The following is a 22,500-nucleotide window of genomic DNA, read 5'->3' as shown; positions in this document are numbered from 1 at the left end:
CATCTATAAATACGTGCGAAAGCTTAAATTAAAGAAACTCTTTTCGCGGAAAAAACAAGGAGAAGAATTGCCTACAACAAGTACCAGTGCACAAACCAAACTGCCAGAAACCCTTGTAGTCGCGGATGCGAGAAGCTTACAAACAGCGCTTGAACTAGCTCACCAAGTGGAGCAAACAGACCTGACCAACACCCAACTTCTGTCTCAAATGGGCCACGTGATAGGAACACATCCAAAGACCAATCTGAAAAAGAAGTCAAAATGTTGTCCTGTTCTTCACCCTGGCAATCGTATTGATGTATTTCATGATCTGGTAGTGGCGGAACTGGAGACAATGAAAAATACAACTAACAACAAAGAAAATGTAACCAAGAACCAACGCATTGCTCTAAAAAATCTCCAGTCAAATCCAATGATTGAAATAAAGCCCGCAGACAAGGGTGGAAACATCGTTGTTCTTAACAAAACTGATTATTTAGAGGAAGCACATCGCCAACTAAACAATGGGACCAACTACCAACTATTGGAGCACAATCCAACAATGGATATGACAAGAACTTTACACAAACAAATTGAGGCATGGCAAGGAAATGGCTTAATAAGTAAAGAAGAAAAGAATTTCTTAACAGTCAACCATCCTATTTTGCCAACACTATATTTCCTTCCCAAGGTTCATAAGACCCTGATCAAACCACCTGGACGCCCTATAATATCGAGCTGTGGCTCCCTATGCGAAAATGTATCTTCCTATGTGGACTACTTTCTAGCTCCTTTAGTCCCGACTCTGAGCTCATTCATTAAAGATACTGGTGACTTCCTACGAATCATCATGGGAGTGGAATGGCAACCAGAGTATTGGCTAGCAACCATAGATGTTGTGTCATTATACACATCGATCCAGCATGATATAGGCATGAACGCAGTAAAATACTTCCTCAATCAGAGACCGATATCCGAGCTAAGACACACTAACATGCTAACTGACATGATGTCGTTCTGCTTGGAGAATAATGTCTTCACCTTTGATAAGAAAATTTACAAACAAGTCTGTGGCTGTGCCATGGGAGTCTCCTTCTCTCCGAGCTATGCCAACCTCACCATGGGTTGGTGGGAAAAAAACATAGCTTGGAGAGAGGAGAATGAGCCATACACCACGGATGTGGTTGTTTGGCTCAGATTCATAGATGATCTGTTCCTCCTGTGGAAAGGGACCAAACAAAAACTGATGGAATACATTGAGATCTTGAATGTGAACGAGGTAGGTTTACAGTTCACATCGAACATCCAAAAGAAAGAAATCGAATTTCTCGACACAAAGATCTACATTAACAATAACAAACTGGAAACCACAGTATTCAGAAAAAAAACATGCACGAACAGTGTGCTCTATGGAACGAGTTTCCATCCCATTTCACTCAAACAAAGCATCCCCTATGGGGAATTCCTACGAATGAAACGGAATTGCTCGGAAGAGACCGAAATGGAAAACAAATTTACAGAAACTAGAGATCGCTTCATCCGGCGTGGATATAAACAGGCGGATATAACCAAGGGCGAGCAAAAAGCAAGAGCTAAAACAAGAGCTGAAACCCTGATACCCAAAGGCAAACCTACAGAGAACAATGATGAAGAAAAACCACGACTGATTCTAACATACTCAAGAGAAAGTTACAAAATCCGCCAAATCTTGTTAAAATTTTGGAATGTGCTGAAAAAGGACAATGAGATAGGAATGCTAATAGGCGACAGACCGTTAATCACTTATCGCAAAGCGCCCTCATTACAAGACACATTAGTCAACAGCCACTTCAAAAAGGAAATCAAAACTTTGAGTTGGCTAGAAAAACGACAACTTGGATTCAGCAAATGCACAACATGCAAAGCATGTACCATCGGCCAGAACATTAAAACCTTAAAAGATCCAAAAGGAAGAACATTTGAAATAAAGGACAAGATAACTTGTGAGTCATCATTCGTGGTATACCAAATTGTCTGCTTTTGTGGAAAAAAATACATTGGTTCAACGATCTGCCCACTCAAAAAAAGAATACTTGAACATACTAGAGCCATCCAGAACAATGATATGAGCTACGCAACGGCAAAACATCTAAAGACACACCCTGGCAAAACATGGAAAAATATGAAATATGCAGGAATTGCCATGGTGGGAGAGAATGAAAGAGGAGGTGATCGAGTAACAAGATTGAGACGCCTGGAATCCAAACTGATCATCAGGTTTAAGACCAGACAGCCGTGGGGTCTCAATATGGATGAAGAACTGAGCGTACACTTATAATTCTTGATGAACTGAACACTGACTTTGTAGATAACTAACTTTTGATTCCAAAAGTCTTATGACAACTTGGTTGATAGTGCAATTGAAATGACCTAATGAAATTAATAGTTTTTAACTCTGCGCATAACCGGCTGTTGATCAAAGCATTAAATGACATTATCGAACGGAGGCACTTAGTCTCAAAACGCCATGAGTAAATTGAGGGCTTGGGCACTTAGCCATGAAATACCTAACATGGACACTCAGTCCATGATCGCTCCCCCATGGTTGCACTAACAGCATTACAAAAATACATAAAGTATAAATAATGCCATGGTCGTCAAAATTATTGACTAATAATAATAAAGAAACGTTCACCAATGCCATTACAATGCCGCGATCCGGCTTGGTAAAGCGCAGTGCAAGACAAACAAATGCAAAACGAATTACTGAACCCACAATGCATCCTAACTGCCAAGTGGAGTTTGTCAGTATAAATGGTAGACACAAATGATGGACACGTGTTTGTAACCGTGATCAAGGACAGTTTACCTGTCTGAAACGCGTAGGTGGGGAACCTACAAGAAATAAACAAAAAAGTCACATAATTGAGGTGGTGTGCGGCGTCTTCCTTTGAAGAAACTTTGCTGTATTCATTGATTTGCGAGGGTGTCCCGAACCTCGCCGCCTGCACCAGCTTGTGGCCGCTCCTCTCATATTGGGACTTTTGCTGTAATAATATATATATATTAAAAGTCTTTATAAAGCGTTAGAAAAAGAAAAACGGCTTGAAATAACAAAGTGGTGGGAATATTATTCCCTGTCTAAATATGCTGAAGTCAAACGGGTACCGAGAGGTTTAAGATTTATGCTGGCCCCAACTTATGAAAATCCAAACCCTTTAATGTTGAAGGAATGGGGCCAAAACAACTTAGCAGCCTCGATGAATTCGGTCCACATTTTAATTAAATATGCTGCCATTGACAGAGAAGCCATCCTGCTTAACATCATTAAATTGGAAGAACAAATAAATGCAATTGAAGAAACTGAAATGGGTAAAAAATTGAAAAATGACATGCAAGAGAGATTGAAAAAACACACTGACAAAATCAAAGCTAGAAAAGTGAGTAAGTTTGCACGTGATGCGGCGGACTATGCTAATGGTCAGATATTTACGTTTTCGCGCAAATACAATGCCACTAAAAGACAACAAATCAGAGGTAAAGGCACTGGGTTAGAAGAGTCAACAACATCAACAAGAAGGGAAGTACAACAACCTGAAATGGGGAGCTCGAATTCAGATATCGCGTCAATATCAAGCGAGTCAGTGAGCTCAATTGATGATTTACCTTCAACCAGCCTACCGTTGCCAATACTTGGAATAGATGAAGAGATGGCTTTTTTAGTGGAAGAGAGGTTGCGCACTCTACGACCACGGCAAAGAGATACAACAACACCCGCAGAAACAAAAAAAGACGGGAAAGGAGAAGGAAATGCAAAGAAAGGCGGATGGAACAACAACAAGAAAACAAACCAGTCATGGAAAAAGAAAAAACAGAATTAAACCAATCCATTGTGAATTTGTCGGATGTAATCTTAACCAAAGCAGAAGAACAACTCCTACTATTGGGTCTTAATTTCTGCCCTGAACAGAATTTTAAGTATGCTCCCACCAGAGTAGATGTATATCGCTTCATCCGCAAATTAAAACTGAAGAAATTCTTTGCACTACAAAAATTTAAATCCACTACCAGCAAAGACACCAATGTTGATATTGAGAATATTGAAAGCATGGCACAACTTACAGCCTCTGATGTCCCGCTGTTTCTTGATATAAATGATTTAGACAATGCAACTAACTCTCAATCTTTGATTAATGATGATGACACCAGCACACAAAAAAGATTAGAAAAAATTCATGTAATTCAAAAAGGTGCTGGAATCACCCCATTCAAAAGAAAATCTAATTTTGTACCGATCATGGTAAAAGATGCAGTAGATGTTTTTCAGGATTGCATAGTTGCTGACATCAAGGACTTATACAAAAGCGTCAACAATAATAAAAGAAGGAAGTACAATGTGCAACGGGCCAAATACTTTGAACTCATGAAAAAATTAAAAGACAACCCCAATATTGTAATAAAAACTGCAGATAAAGGGGGTAACATTGTTATATGGCCAAAATCCGAATACTCTATGGAGGCATTACGGCAATTGCAAGACCCTGTTTGTTATACAAAATCAAACAACAAAGAGTACTTGAAAGCCAATGAAATTTTGCACAAACTGCTTCTCAAATATCGCAGAGAAGGCCTCATCTCTGCAGATGAATTCAAATTTATGTACAATGAGCATCCCGTACTGCCGTCCTTGTATCTAATTCCAAAGGTCCACAAAGGAACAAATCCGATCCCTGGAAGGCCCATTATCTCCGCTATCAACAGCTGCGGAGAAAATGTGGGGCAATATATAGACTTCTTTTTACAGGACTGGGTTCAACAACTGCCGAGTTTTGTGCGTGATACTACTGACTTTTTGGCGAAAATAGAGGATCTGGAATGGCAGAATGACATGTTGCTCATTACCCTTGATGTTGAGCAATTATACACCAGTATCTCTCATACGGATGGCCTCAATGCAATATCTCATTATCTTGGCCAACGACCTATTGAAATGTATGGACATAACAAGGTGATATTAAGCTTAATTGATTGGTGTCTAAATAATAACTTTTTTACATTTGGAAAAGAAATCTGGAAACAATTGAGGGGTGTGGCCATGGGGGCCTGTTTCTCCCCCAGCTACGCGTGTTTACACGTGGGCTGGTGGGAGGAGCAGGTCCTCAGGGTCTTACACCAGACTTGGATGCGAGAGAAAATTGTAAAATATCTCAGATATATCGATGACATATTCATTGTTTGGCAAGGGGATGAGGAAGAAGCACATCTATTCTTAACTGAGATCAATAACAATCCCTTTAATCTAAGATTCACTTCCAACATTAGTGCCAGGCAAGCTGAATTTTTAGATGTCAAGATATATGTAGATGACAATGACCGCATCCAGACTACTTTACACAGAAAAGCCACGGCGGGCAATACCACGCTTCACGCCTCAAGCCTACATCCAAAACATACGATCCATAGTATACCTTATGGAGAAATCCTCAGGTTAAAAAGAATCTGTAGTACTGCTGAGGATTTCAAAGGATGTACTGAAGAATTAAGAGTACGGATGAGGGCGCGTGGCTATTCTGACCAGATTTTTAACCAGGCCCTAGTTAAGGCTGAGAAATTGTCTAGAACAAGTTTGCTGGTTAACAAAAATAGTATGTCTACTAATGAAATTGAAACTGATGACACAGTATGCCCTAGGTTCATCACAGACTACAGTAGCCAGCAAAATAAAATCAGACAAATCATAAACAAACACTGGCCTACTATCCAAACAGATACCATTTTGGGATGTATTCTACCTGATAAACCCCTGGTCACTTTTAGACGGGCACAAAATATGGGTGCAATTCTTGATCAAAGTAGCCCTGAATTGCAACAAAAGCCCAATTGGTTAATAGCAGCGGGTTTTAGAAAATGTACTTCCTGTCGGGCGTGTAAATTTGGGATTAACAAGACCCATTACAAAACGCCATTTTCTGCTGTTGATATTCCAATTAAGGGTAGCCACACCTGTAAAACTGAATATGCTGTATATGTCCTGACGTGCACCTGCGGCCTAAATTATATAGGCAGCACAAAACAGCAGGTGCACGTCAGGATATTGCAGCATATCAGAGCTATCCTTCATAGCGACCAGGCATATCCGGTGGCCCGCCATTTTGAAAGCACACATGATAGGGATCTTAATTGTCTTTCTTATTATGTGATAGCCTCTATCCCGAAATCTAGAAGAGGTGGCAACAGGGAGCTTAAGTTGAGGCGATTAGAGTCGAGTTTGATCCTTGAATTCGACAGCAAATGGCCGAATGGCCTTAATAATACTGAGGATCTACGTCACTTTTTATAATCACTCGATCTTAGAATCTGCCTCCTACACCACTTAGTGATAAATAAATTGGGCTTTTTGTTAGCGCCTCAGTACCCCCTAGATACGTCAGGTTCCCTGTGATCTAGGGAGGCCATCTGGTTTTCAAGTATCATCTTGTACAAAATACTATGTTCATTTATGAAATTAAAGTGGCTGGTCAAGTTCCTTGTCAGCCACTTTTCCATACATTGCGCTGCTTCTTCCTTGTACATATGTATATAAAAATATATATATTTTTTCACTGGGTTTTAGGTATTTATTGATGTACCATAGATGTGAGAACTGGTTTTTAACACTCGTTTATATAGGTGGTGTCCTTTTCTATATCTTTTTTAATATGATGATATATTAACACTGGTATTAATATGCTTTTTTATATGGTTTTTATTAGGACTAAGAAAATGGAGATATATGTAAAATCCCCATTGTCCTGATATACATATAGGCACCATATACACAGGCTTTTTATCATCATACACTCTCAGTATTTTGCATCCCTCCTTTGTTTTGTTTTTGGTTTAATTCTCCTTCATTTTTTGCATTTATGCACTTTAACAATCTATATGATTTGCAGACTGGGATTCAATGTTATAGTATATTAGATTGTGCACTTTTACCACTTGTCCCGTTTATCTTTCATTTAAAGGTCGCGATATTCTTTACAAACCGTGATAATGGTTACGAATAGGAGAAACTGGCATTGTTTTATATACTTTACATAAATTGCGTAATTTTGCACAATTGCTATATTTTGCACAGGCCTTTGGTTAAGATTTGCATGGGGATTTATCCCATATGTCCAGCCTTATGTGGTAATTATTACTGCTTGTTCAGGCATTAGTTAAAATCTGTACAGGGATTTATCCCAAATCATTATCGAATGGGCATTATACATGGTTATTATGACTTGATATTCATGCGTGATCTTACATAACAGCCAGGGTTTGATGGATTCATCCAGGAAAAATTATAATTAATTGATGTAAAATACATATGTATATATAAAAATATAAGGATGTAATTAATCAATGTTAAAAATAATTTATTGTTTTTAAATTGTGATTATGCCAGTACATCGTAAATCAAATCTATACAAACTATTTTTGTTTATGTCTATGATCATGTGACCTGAAAGAGAAATGGCGGGCTAGCACTGCATTATAAAAAAGAAAAAAAGACGTTGAATCTATGCATGTGAACAAGGGCTTTGGCAGCCCGAAACGCGTCTTGCCCTCGCTATTTTCAACCCCCTGCACATTAAACAGCTGTGTATCCAGTTTGTGGTCCGTCTCCTTATTGCCCGGAGGGTTCCGATGTTTAAGGGAACCAGTAGTGGCTGTTTTTGGAGTTTGCGCAGATATATATATATATATATATATATATATATATACACACAGAAAAAAAAGACATAGGTTTCAGTGGTGTTATAGTTAGCTGGACATTTCACTCGTACAAAACCATAGAAATTCCTCAGTTATAGTAAGTTCTACTATAACTCGAGCTCCCGCAATGCACTGCTGATGATGTCACATATTACATCATTCATGACATGGTCAGTGACATCACTGATGACATCACGCATGACATCTCAAATGACATGTGACATTATCAGCAGTGCATTGTGGGTGTGCGAGTTATAGTTAGCAGAACTAACTATAACTGAGGAATTTCTATGGTTTTGTACGTGTGAAATGTACAGCTAATTATAACACCCCTGAAACCTATGGTTTTTTCTGTGAATTTCTACGTTTTTTTAAATGCTGATTTCTAACTATAACGTCTCTGAAACCTATGGTTATTTCAGTGAACTTCAAATCTTTTTTAAATGCTAATTTCTAACTATAATGTCTCTGAAACCTATGGTCTTTTCAGTGAATTTCAAAGGTTTTTTAAATGCAAATTTTTACATGTAATAGTAGTTATACCTATTTTTTTGTACTGATTTTCTACAGTTTTTTAACTGTTTATTTATAAATATTTTATTCATTAAATAACATTATATATTTTCTGAAAATTGCAAACAAATGTTTTAAAAAAAAATCAAACTGAAATATTGTTTAATTTTTTTGTTTTATTTTTTGTTTTAATATATTTATATTATTTTCTTTTTAAAATTGTTTTTTTCCAATTTTTTTTTTGAGTCGCGCACCCAAAGCAAACACATCACGGTGGGTGCGCAGATTCTTGCCGCCATTTTTAAAAAGTTGTGAAGGTCCCACGTACACGCAGAAATTCCGCGAACATGTGGAATTGCTTGTTTGCAATGCTTTTTTACTGTTCGCAATCGCAGTTTGCGTGCTGGGGGGAATATCTCGTAAACACGCATTTGAGAACGCAAACAGGCAAAAAATGTCGCGAAGTCGCGGAACGCAGAATTTTTGCTATTTTGCGTTCTCCACGGAAGGCAAAATTACCCAAATTCCGCAAATTCCTCGAACGGAACGGAATTTGCCGCCAAGGCCTACAATCAAGATGGCTTCAGGTGTTCCATACTTTTGTCATAAGTAAGACTGTTAGCGCTCTAGTTGTTCTTTAGAACACTCACAGACATTCTGTCATTGGGCTATACTTAGGCTACATCTGGATGATATTTGTGCTACATTTGGGCACTCTAGTTGCTCATTAGATCACTGTAGTAAAGCTACTGCTCACCAGGGAAGTCTGCTGCAGGCATTGAAAGTACATGTTTCAGTCTGCATGTCAGAATTATTTTTAATGAACAAGAAGAGGATTTGAGAAGTCACTCAAAATGTGCCATAATTTTTCTTTCTGCAGCACTAATCATACTTTCTATGGCAAAATGAACCCCCTCATTTTGTTCCTTTTTAAATTAAATGTTTTAAGAGTTACAACATTATTCCAATCAAGATGGCTTCAAGTGTGCTATACTTTTGTCATAAGTAAGGCTGTTAGCACTCTAGTTGTTATTTAGAACACTCTGGGAAGCTGCAGTAGAACATAAAGGAATCAACTGACAGTCTCTGCCCTTGTTGAATGTATATGTTTTACTGAGAATGTCAGACTTCATTCTCACGGATCACTGAAATAATATCGAGGGACAGAATATCGACCATCAAAAATATCGTTGACAAAATATTGAGAGACAAAATATCGAGTTTCTATCTACAAACAGGTAAGTACAAAAATATCGAGTTAAAAATATCGTTTACAAAAATATAGTTGTAAAAAATATCGTATTTACTAAAAACAGTGTTAAATTAAATTAATATTAATAATTAATTACTAAAATATACTTAAAATTACTTAAATTAACTTATAATAATTAAATAATTAATGAAAGTTAAATAAATATTTTTTTATTTCATATTTATTAAAACATATATATATAGTAACAAAATATAATAAAATAATACCCAAAAACTGAAAACTGACCCTGAACCCTAAAAATACCCCTTTACCCAAAAACCCAAAACTGACCCTGAACCCTAAAAATACCCCTTTACCCAAAAACTGAAAACTGACCCTGAACCCTAAAAATACCCCTTTACCCAAAAACTGAAAACTGACCCTGAACCCTAAAAATACCCCTTTACCCAAAAACTGAAAACTGACCCTGAACCCTAAAAATACCCCTTTACCCAAAAACCCAAAACTGACCCTGAACCCTAAAAATAAAAACGTTTTTTTTTACTATCTATATTATATACTTACATATTTTCACTTTCTATATTATTTACAGTCGATATTACTTCACTTACCTTAAAAACGATATTTTGGCTGTCTATAGTCTGTCCTGTCGATATTTTGTCCAAACGATATTTTAAACTCGATATTCTGTCCAAACGATATTTTGGAGTCGATATTATGTCTGTGCACCCATTCTCACATGACTGAGAAAGATAATGTGAATTTACAGAAAATATGCTCTGAGTTTAGCGTATAGATCATCTTCCAAACCTCTGTGGGAAAAGAATGAGAAAATAGTTTTCTCTCAAACATGATTCATGATATCCCAGCAGAAGGCTTTTCATATTCACCTTAGAAAACACCACAATTCCTAAAATGAGTATGGTATCATCAACAAATGATTTATAATGTAACTAAAGTCTTAAAATCTATTAACTGCATTGCGGTGCTATCATGTATATTGGTCCCAATATGGCTGCCAAGACTTCTTGGATGAAGTGCTGACAGCCAATCAGATCTCACTATGAGATGTGTCGTTAGGCTCCGCCCAGATATGTGTATATTTTTTTCCTTAAATATCTAAAAAACTACTGAACAGATTGACACCATTTAAGCAAAAGGCACGAGTCTGAACTGAGGACTACCTCTTTGCCAAAATTGGTGTAATTACGTTCAGCAGTTCGGGCTGTAGCTGTGTCTAAAGGTCCCAATGAAAAACTGCATGGGGAAAACATGTTTTGGGAACCCCCTTTTTTCTCCAAAAAAAGGGGGGTCCCAAAACATGACTGCACCAGGGAGCTGTGTTGCAGACAGGTGTTCAGAGGCCACGCCCCTTTTTACACCTCTCTGCAATACAGCTCTGTGGCGCTTACTGGAGGTACCTAGTGGGCTAGTTTGTCCCTAGGGACTCTTAGGATTGAAGGGGACTTAATCTCTCAACTTAGAATGGTGACAGTGTGTGTTTACACAATGGTGAAGGGAGGGGACGGGGCCTGACGTGATGTGTGCAAACACGCCCTGTGGCGCATTTTAAGTTGGGGAAAAAGTTCCACTTCAAACCTGAGGGACCGTGGGGCCAAGTAGCCCACCAGGTGCTTCCAAGAAGCGTCACTGCACTGCGTTGCAGAGAGGTGGTGCAAGCCGTGCCCCTTTTTACATCTCTCTGCTACGCAGCTCTGTGGCCCTTACTAGATGTACTACGAATTCCGATTTACTTACCTGTTATCAGGAGAGACCTCAGTGCTGCATCTTTGAGCCCAGTACTGATCCTGAACAGTAATTCTAACCATACTTACCAGTAACTTGGATTTCCTTCCATAGGCTAACATTGAGTGGTTTCACTTGGAAGTTCTTCTAAGTGTGGAGTTTTCGAACTTTAAAATATTCACCTAAAATCATCCGAACAACGAATTCCGATTTAGTCACTGTTAGATCTGGGGGTCTCTAGTTGGCAATGGTTATCACCTTTGTCCAAATAGGGACCCTTACTTCTAAGTCAGGACAAGGTGATTACTCTCTTTAATAACCCCTGCTCACCCCCTTGGTAGCTTGGCACGAGCAGACAGGCTTATCTCAGAAGCAGTGTGTTAAGCATTTGTGAATATACACAGTAATACAGTGATAACACTACAGATGGACACAACACAGGTTTTATAAAAATAAGTATTCTTTATAGAGACTTAAACACAAGACCACAAACGACAAAAATCCACGATACTATACTAAAGGTTACTTAAAAGATGATACAAAGTCTCTTAATTCAAGTTGATGGTAAATGCGACAAAGTTCTCAACAAAGTTCTTGGATGGGGCAGGCAAGGTGAACAAAAGGCTCGCAAAAGGGGAGATGCGTCGGTTCCGTGACCCAGGGGAACGGTTGCGTCCTTCCTCAATGCTTGCGCAGAGTAGGGGACGCGTCGTGAGCCTTACCGGTGCGGAGGTAATGCTAGATTCTCGACCTGTTGCGGTGCGCACGATGGCGCCTTGATGCGCCTTGATGCGATGATCCAGTTGTGATGCGAGAAGATGGAGCCTTTGATGCGGCGATGCGATGACGATGCGATGACGCCCTGGCAGCCTTGCGACGACTCTGTACTTTGGAGCCACGACAGGCCCTGCAATGCGCTTCTACGGTGATGCAATGACAGCTCTCACGATGTGTCGCGCTTCTCCGGCGATGCGACAGCAGACAGCTTCGATGAACACACGCTTCCAGGGAGATTCGACGAACTCTCGCTTCTCCGGCGTTGCGATGATTTCAGCTGCGGCGGCGACACGCTTCTTCTCGATGCGTCGCGCTCCCAGCTCCCAGCGGCACGCAAGTGACTGGAGTCAGAATTCCCAGCAAGGAAATTCAGGAGGGAGCTGGAGATGAAGTCTTTTGGCCCTGAGACTTCAGCAGGAGGCAAGCACAGTTCAAGCCCTTGGAGAATATTCTGTAGATGAAAGTCCTTAGAAAGTTCCTTCTCCTTTCCCTTGGCAATGAAGCAACCACTGCAGGCCAACCCAGCAAACAGCACACCGGCAGAGGGGCAGTCCAAACTCCTGCAGCGTTCTTGGTTCTTCTCCTTGGCAGAAAGGTTTCTTGTTCCAGAAGTGATCTAAAATCTGTGGGACTGGGTCCCAATATTTATACCATCAATCCTTTGTTCTCTGCAGGCAGAGAGGCCTCTGCCTAGTTTAAACCAGTTCCTGAGCACTGTGTTTGCATGACTCTTCTCTTCCTTTCACTGTGCAGGGCAGAAACATCAGACGCCCCACAGGAGGTGGAGCCAGCACAGGGGAGGGAAGATGCAGCTCTGGAGTACTCTGTTGACTGTATTCCCCTTCTCCTTTCACTGTGCAGGGCAGAGACATCAGACAAGCCACAGGGGGTGGAGCCAGCATTGTGGGGGGAAGGCCTAGCTCAATTCAGGTCCCAGGTGCACTCTCCCCCTCCCATCTGGATGTAAATCTCCCTAATCACCACACTTTACAAGCTGCTTCTGTGGGTAGCACAACCAGTGCTGCAAGCCCACCAGCATCGTTTGCTCTACAAGCCCTGGGCACACATGGTGCACTGTACTAGGGGCTGACAGTAGATCAAATAAGCCAATCATGGAATCCAATCAGTATATCAATTTAACATAGGGAGCACTTGCACTGTGGCACTGATTAGCAGTGGCACAGGGCCCAAAACATACAACCAGCAAAAATATGTCAAACCAGAGGAGGCAGTCCGTCAAAAATGGAAGGGAGACTAACGCCAACGATGTCAGGTCTAACAGTCACCTGTTATCAGGAGAGAACCCAGTGCTGCATCTTTTAGCCCAGCACTGAACCTGAACAGTCATTCTAACCCTACGTACCAGTAACTTGTATTTCCTTCCATAGGAATCCATTGTCTGGTTTTCACCAGAAAAGTTTCCAAGTGATGATTTTCACAAACTACAAATATTCCTTAAAAAACGCCTGTATGACTTAAACGCATTCGTTCAACTGTTTACAGGAGATGCATCAGTGCTGGATCCAGGATCCACCACTGAGTAAGAAAAAGTAACGATAACACTACTTACCTGCTAAGTGAATTTCCTCCCATAGGATAACATTGGTAATTCTATGTGAAAAAGTTTCTAAGTGTCAACTTTTAAAATACAATAATATTCCTTAAAAATCACTACTGTAACCAAAACGCTTTTACTCAACTGTTTGCAGGAGATGTCCAAAGACTGAATCTAGGATCCAGTCCTGTGGTTAGAAAAGTAATCTATTTAATTAATTAATTTATTTTATTTATTTATGTCATTTATAGAGCGCGCTGCAACCCTACGGGCATCCTGGCGCTTTGGAGAAAGTGCGACTAAGAAAAGGATCAGCAAGGGGCAAGAAGGAGGAATGACATGTTGCTCCTAGGGTGATTATACTTTAGGGAAGAGCCAGGTCGTGACCTTTTTGCGGAAAGGCAGCAGTTCACTGGTTTTCCTGATCGCAATTGGAAGGCTATTCCAGAGGTGGGCTGCAGCTATACTAAAGGCTCTACCACCCTGAGTTGCTTTCCTGATTCTGGGTATTCTGATAAGGCTAAAGGATGAAGAGCGAAGGGTCCGTGTGGGCTCATACCATTGGAATTTGTTTTGTAGTGGTTTAGGACCCAGACCATGTACAGCTTTGAAAACAGTAGATAGAGACTTAAAGAGGATCCTCAGAGGCACGGGCAACCAGTGTAACTCGGCCAGTGCTAGAGTGGTGGAGGATCGGCGGGCTCGAGAGAGTGCCATTTTAGCTGCTGCCGCCTGGATACTCTGAAGTCTGGAAATCAGATATGCAAGGGATTCCAGTAGCAGAGCGTTGCAGTAATCCAGGTGGCTAAGAATGGTGCTCCTGACTACAGTTGCTCTAGTCTGTGCTGGAAGGAGAGGCAGCAGCTTTCAGAGGCCCCGCATTAGGGTGAAGCAGCTGCTCACCTATTTGTTGACGTTGGTCTCCAGGTTTAAGTTTTCGTTGAAGCTGACCCACAAGTGCCACACCGTTTTTACTGGTGTCAGTGGTCCATCTGAGGCTAAGGGCAAGAAATCAGCAGGCAGGCTTCTGGCAATTCTCCCCACTTTACATTGCATGATCTCTGTTTTGCCGCTATTAAATTGTAGCGAGTTTCTTTTTAGCCAAGTTGCCATTTCCTGCATGCAGGTATGGAAGGTCTCAAGTGATTCTGCATGGGCACCATCAAGGGAGATCATCAGCTGCGTGTCATCCGCGTAGTTGATCACGCTAATATCATAGGCCTTGATGATGCCCATCAGGGGTTGCATGTAGGCGTTAAAAAGGATTGGACTGATGGCGGACCCCTGTGGGACCCCGTGTGGAACTTTAGCAAATTCCATAATCCATAAAGTAACTAATTGCATTTCAGTAGAAATTCACATTGATCTCAATGTTGCTTTGTATTTGAAATTGTGTTGCCCATTGCAACAACTGTAAGTACTGTACTTAAAAGTCTATTGCCTATTTCCAAAGTATTTAAATTAAGTAATTCATTCTGAAAAGGTATATTTTGTAATGTATTGTACAATGTAATTATAATGTTATTTAAAAAATAAAATATCTAAAAATAAATATTGTATAAAATGTAGTAAATCAGTATCAAAAAATGAAATATAACAATTAATACATTTAAAATTAGTCATTTACAAAACCTTTGAAATTCACTGAAAAATCCATAGGTTTCAGACATGTTAAAGTTAGGAATTAGCATTTTAAAAACCTTTGAAATTCACTGAAAAAACCATAGGTTTGAGGCCTGATATAGTTAGGAATTAGCATTTAAAAAACCTTTGAAATTCACTGAAAAAACCATTGGTTTCAGAGGTGTTATATTTAGGAATTAGCATTTAAAAAACCTTTTAAATTCACTGAAAAAACCATAGGTTTTAGGGGTGTTATAGTTAGCTGGACATTTCACTCGTACAAAACCATTGAAATTCCTCCGATATAGTTAGTTGTACTAACTATAACTCGCGCGCCCGCAATCCACTGCTGATTATGTCACATATTACATAATTCATGACATGGTCAGTGACATCACTGATGACATCACTGATGACATCTCAAATGACATCACTGATGACATCACTTATGACATCATCCACGTGACAATCTGATACATCTCATCATACACTAGTATAACCTTTCAACACTCATTATAAAATATGGAGTACCATATTTGAAACCATTGTCACACCAATACAATTTTCTAAAAACCTACTAAGTGATTACTACATCTACACACACATCTAAATACTTACCTACAGATTCACTCATACATGCTAACAAAGATCAATAGAACACTATTAAATATACTTATACACCTACATCGACATTACACATCAGCACACATCATATTGACTTATGCAGTCATCCTACTCACTCATGCAAATAATTGATAATACATACATTTACTCAGCTACACACTTATACAAACACCTCTTTAATTATTCATATTGTAACTCAGATAGTAACTGATACTAAGTGTGTTATAAAATCACTATTGCATGTATAAAGTGTTTCGATACAGTCACTCATACAATCACTGAGTCTTATGTATACTTAGTTATATTCAACAACTGTCACATACACTGCCTTTTATATTTCTAGTTTGTTGGACATGTACCATTGAGAAATATATTTACTCATCACCACACCCATAAAGACATTCACTCATCCAAAGAACTGTTTCCACATACAGCCTTAACCTCATATACCTACTAAATCAACTATTTACACATCTTTGTACAGTCACACAACTCCCACCCAACTGCACACACATTCACTATCCCATACAAATACTCACTTAACTAATTAATAAGTAATATAGACTTTCAAATAGCTGGTAACCAACTTATGTAGTAGTTTACACAACAAGAGATAGAGTGATACAGGTATTCACACAGTTTAATCACTAACCCATATATTTAGTGAGACACTTTAAATTAGACACTTAGACAGTCAATCACAGTGCAACTAAATCTTCCATCCAGACACGTATACATCCACTCAGTCTTCAATGCAGATTTCTATATATATATAATAAAATATCGAACCAAACCACATTCACTGGATGATGTCATGTCCAACAAAAGTTTTTGCCCAGGTGAAGACGCCACACAGAGAAAGGTTTGTTCCTTCATTTAATTTACAGGTTGCACAGACAAGCAGCTCCCTCATTTCATCATTTTCAATCGCCATATGCGTTTCAGACGCAACATCGTCCTTGGTCACTGGCAAGTAGTAAGAGTCACGGAGGTTGTTTGGGAACCAAATAAATAATACGCCCAGCCACGCCCCAGTGGGTGTGTGCAATGTTGCATTCTGGTCCTCGTGGTTCCCACAATCAAACCACAGTGGGTGCTTCCATGTGCTGTCGACTCATTAAAGTTTTTTTAACCCATGTGGGTAGTGCAAGTGGGAAACACTGCTTGTAGCGCCCATACCTCGACCTGCAAAAGCGGGCTTTCACTCCTCTCGGGGACAGTTATCTAGCTCCGCAGATCCGCCTTCAAGCAGCAGGGCATCCTCGCGGTTAGGTGTACCGCTACACAGCCAACAAAAGTTTTTGCCCAGGTGAAGACGCCACACAGAGAAAGGTTTCTTCCTTCATTTAATTTACAGGTTGCACAGACAAGCAGCTCCCTCCTTCCATCATTTTCAAACGCCATACGTGTTTCAGACGCAACATCGTCCTTGGTCACTGGCAAGTAGCGAGAGTCACTGAGGTAGTTTGGGAACCAATTAAATATTACTCCCAGCCACGCCCCAGAGGGCGTGTGCAATGTTGCATTCTGGTCCTCGTGGCTCCCACAATCAAACCACATTGGGTGCCTCCATGTGCTGTTGACTCATTAAAGTTTTTTAACCCATGTGGGTAGTTCAAGTGGGAAACACTGCTTGTAGTGCCCATACCTCGACCTGCAAAAGCGGGCTTTCACTCCTCTCGGGCCAGTTATCTAGCGCTGCAGGTCCGTCTTCAAACAGCAGGGCGTCCTCGCGGTTAGGCGTACCGCTACACAGCCAACAAAAGTTTTTGCCCAGGTGAAGACGCCACACAGAGAAAGGTTTGTTCCTTCATTTAATTTACAGGTTGCGCAGACAAGCAGCTCCCTCCTTCCATCATTTTCAATCGCCATACGCGTTACAGGCACAACATTGTCCTTGGTCACTGGCAAGTAGCGAGAGTCACGGAGGTCGTTTGGGAGCCATTTAAATAATACGCCCAGCCACGCCCCAGTGGGGGTGTGCAATGTTGCATTCTGGTCCTCGTGGTTCCCACAATCAAACCACAGTGGGTGCCTCCATGTGCTGTCGACTCATTAAATTTTTTTTAACCCAAGTGGGTAGTGCAAGTGGAAAACACTGCTTGTAGTGCCCATACCTCGACCGGCAAAAGCGGGCTTTTACTCCTCTCGGGCCAGTTATCTAACGCCACAGGTCACGCTGCTGCTTGAAGGCAGACCTGCGGCAGACCTGTCTCTGTGTATGGGTGTGCTGGTGAGGGAATATATGTCTCAGTGGTACATGTCCAACGAAGTAGAAAAGTAAAAGGCAGTGTATGTGAGAGTTGGTGTATAAAAATAACTGTACGTAAGAGTCAGTGATTGTGAGAGTGACTGTATGGATGAGTGTGTACTTGTATTAGTGATTATATAAGAGAATAAGTATGCGTTAATATCTGTATGAATAAATGAGGTGGTGTGTGTATAACTGTGTAGGTGAGTAAATGGAACTGTGATTGATTCTTCGCATGACTGACTAGGTGTGTGAGTAACTCCATGGATGAGTGGCGGTGTGTGAGTGTCTGAATAGGTGTATGAGTGCATATGATAGTGTTGTATTGAGGAGTGACTGCATATATAAGTGTTTGTATGATTGAATGAGTGGATGTGTGTGTAGACCTAGGAATCAGTGAGTGTGAATGTAGTAACTGGTATTGGTGTGTCAATGGTTTCGAAAATGGTAGTCTGTATTTTACAGTGGGTGTATCAAAGGTTATATTAGTGTGTGAGGAGGTGCATCCGATTGTCACATGGATGATTTAATCAGTGATGTAATCAGTGATGTCACTGACCAAGTCATGAATTATGTAATATGTGACCTCATTAGCATTGCATTGCGGGGGCGCGAGTTATAGTTAGCTGATCTAACTATAACAGTGGAATCTCTATGGTTTTGTATGAGTGAAATGTCCAACTAACTATAACGTCCCTGAAACCTATGGTTTTTTCAGTGAATATATATATATATATATATATAACCTACTGGCGGTCGCCAGTAGGTAGTTATAGTTAAGATTGTTTTCCATAGGGAAGTCGCAACATTCCATTGGAAATAACTTTGGCGCCGGTTGAGGAATCTGCCTGAAAGTTTCCTCACCTTTGCCTCGCGGCGCTGCGGTCCTTCCCAGAAAGTTTGGGGGGGATCCGTCAAGTGGGGGCCGAAATACAAGGGGGGTCCCAAAACGTGTTTTCCCCATGTTAATTTCCATAGGGCGGTCGGACTCACTTTTAGCTCGAACGGCTGAATGGATTTTCACCAAACTTGGCAAAATTGTAGGGACTGGTAGCCAGATGTGCCTTTGCTATGTCTCAAGATATGTGTTCCAGAAGATTTTGAGTAATTTAGGTTAAAAAAAATATATATCTATAAGCGTGCCCCGGTACGCGCACCGGGGAGTGCTCCGGGCGCGCCACGCGACTTGCGCACGGAAAGCTGATTGGCTCTCGGGTGTCTGTAAACATTCCAAACAGTCCGGAGCGGCCGCCATCTTGTGTCTCGGTAGGATCGAGACACAAGAGGTGGCAAAAACAAAGGGGGAAATAACCAAAAGGGGGCAGGGTAGACCCCCCCCTGACCCCCTAGGTTTGATGTGGGGGCCATAAAAGGGTCCCGCGGGTGAATTTTTTTAAACACATTTTTTTGATTTTCGCGGGGGGAGCGCCCGGTACGCGCACCGGGGAGCGTACTTTGGTGAAAAATAGTGAAAATAGTAGTGTAAAATTTTGAGTGATTAGAGGTAGGGTAGCTCTGAAAAGAGCTTTTGGGTTCTGTGGCTGTTTTAGGTACCTACAAGGACGTCCCATACACACCCACACGCACACAACCCCACACCCCCACAGCCACACACTCCCCACACATACCTCACACACGCACACCTCCACCCACCCCCAAACACCCCACACCCCCACACTGACACCTTACACATCCACACCCACACCCCACACACCCACACACACACCTCACCCCCCAACACACACACACACACAGATACCTCACAGACACACCCCACACACACACCTCCCTCCCCCTCACACACACACACACACACACCTCACAGACACACCCACACATCCCACACATACACACACATCCTACACACATACCCCCCACACCCACACACCTCCCACACACACCTCACACACCCACACCTCCACCTACACTCAAACACCCCACACACCCACACACACACCTTACACACCCACACCCCCACCCACGCCCACATACCCCACACACCTACACACACCTATACACCTCACCCCCCCCAGACACACACACACACACACCTCACAGACACACCCCACCATCCCCCACACACACCTCCCCCCCCACACATGGGGAAAACTCAGTGAAACAGTAAAATAATAATTTAAAGTGCTTAGAGGTAGGGTAGCTCTGTAAGGAGAAAGAAAAAGGATTCTGTTGAAGATGTTGTTGGATTTCAGTTTGAAAACAGTTCTAGTGTCAACTGCTATGCTAATGTAGTGGTTAATGTTGTTTTTTTTCTTCAAAATCGGGATCAAAGATTCTGTTGTTTGTTGAATTTCGTGTTTGAGAAATGTAGCAGTGATAGAGCAAAAATAAAAAGTGTTTCAGAAACTCGAAATCTTCTAGACATATGTTCTGGTCAAAATCAATTTTCACAGAATATTCAGCAGGATTGTCAGGAATTTTTAATGTATATGTTTGATGTATTGGAAGATGAAGGTGTAGATATAAAAAATCTTTTTAGCCTTTCTTATCAATGGCAGCATGACTGCGACAACTGTACTTTATCAAGTACTACTAGAATAGACACTGAAAGATTTATATATTTGACTTTACCAGACTGCAAATCAGTGCCTTTTAATGATCTAGTTAAAGCAGCGGATCACAATATGGTGTTTACCCAATGTAAGTCTACAATGCTGTCCACATTATTTCTACAAAATTATGGTCAGTATGTCATTTTAATGTTCCAACGATGTAGACCTGATGGAACTAAATTGACAACTTCTATTAAAAATTTCGTGGCTTCTCAGTTATCAATATCAGGAAGAACCTTTGCAACTGTAGCTATTATTTATCATGACGGTCCTTCTACAACATCAGGGCATTACATATGCTATTTAAAAAGTTGTAAAGGTTGGACCCACTGTAACGACACTCATTTGACTTTCAAACAACGTTTGCCTTTTGGTTTAAAAAATTCATACCTAGTGTTTTTACAATCAAAATTTAAGTAAAGGTAATTGGCCTATGAAGACAGGAGCAGTTAATAAAGGTTATTTTGCTGTTTAAAAATATATTCTGAGTAAAAGTGATCCAGGTAATATAAAAAATTGACTTGTCATATAGGTACTGTAAGTGGATCTCATAGTAAGTGATGTTAGTATTATACAAAATGATGAACATGAGTGAGTCAGAGATGGTTTTACAAATAGTTAAATATTGTGAAAATGTTGTATGAGCCTTTCTTTCAGAACGTCGGAAAAAAGGTAATTTCAGAGTTTTTTAGAATTAATTTGAAAATATACTCATACATCTGACACTATTTGGCCAAAAGGAAAGGTACAGGAATGAGTAAAGAGTCATGACTGAAAAAAAGGAGTACATGAAAATAATGAAATTTTCAGATGTTCTTGGAGCTTTTCTTCTAGAAAGTCGATGAAATGGATTTTTAGTGAACAGCAGAGTACTTTGCAATGAGAAAAGGACCTCCATGATATACTATTTGGCCTCAAGGAAAAGTAAGTCAATCAAAGATTAGTGTACATTTGTCATTTGTCAGTATCTAAGGTTTTTTTTAAAACACAATCTTTTAGATTGTGTTTTTTTTTCCCGCTGTGATATGATGAGTAATTTGAACTCACTGTTTTAAGTGAAATTCAATATATTCTGAGAACAGCAAAAATAAACTATGTAACATGTTGTACAACTTTGGATTGTGTAAATTAAATTGTATTCCCATTGTCTGACACTCACTTTCCTTTTTCCATCCTCTTTCAGCTCTTTTTACTCACTTATAATGTCTTTCTCTCACTCTCTGTAACCCCCGTTCCTTTACTCCACTTCTTTGACAACCCCTCATTCTCATTTCAACTGTCTGCATCCCCTCTCTCCCTTGCATAACTTTTCAGTTTTCATTCTCTCTGCTTTACTTCCCTTTTCCTTATTATCCTCCATTGCTCTTTTAGTAAATCATGTTTACTCACTCAGCAGTATTGTCGCACTCTATCACTATATATCACCCACTCTCCCTCGCTTATCTTTGTTTGCTCCTTTCTTTTGACCTCTTCTCTCTATTTTTCGTTCACTACCTCTATGTCCTCAGTGCCTCACTCTCCTTGTGTTATGTTCACTTGTGTTTATCTACCTTCTATCATTTCTTTTACAACAACTTCACTGCTCCTCTCTCATCGTTCTTCATCCCATTTCTTTTACTCTGGTTCCATTACTATCCCTCATTTCCTTTCTTGCAATGTCCTTCTCTTTACTTTTATCACCAAATTATTTTCTGTCAGTACCACTGTTTTAGTAATTTTCTCCTCTTTCCTTTTTTTGCTCCCTTACTCATTTCCTTTGCTCACTCATTGTACTCCACGTCACTCAGTTTTTCTCTTAGTGTGTCTGTCTACTAACTTCCTCACTCCATTTCCCTCAATCGTTGTATATTATCCTCTCTCCCTTCATCCCTTCACTCTATGACTGTTCTTCACTTACTCTCAGTTATCTTCTATTCCTCATTCTTCT

This window comes from Lissotriton helveticus, chromosome 2_1 (assembly GCF_964261635.1).
Source record: "Lissotriton helveticus chromosome 2_1, aLisHel1.1, whole genome shotgun sequence".
Taxonomy (NCBI): domain Eukaryota; kingdom Metazoa; phylum Chordata; class Amphibia; order Caudata; family Salamandridae; genus Lissotriton; species Lissotriton helveticus.
Note: the sequence above shows the minus strand (reverse complement) of the source record.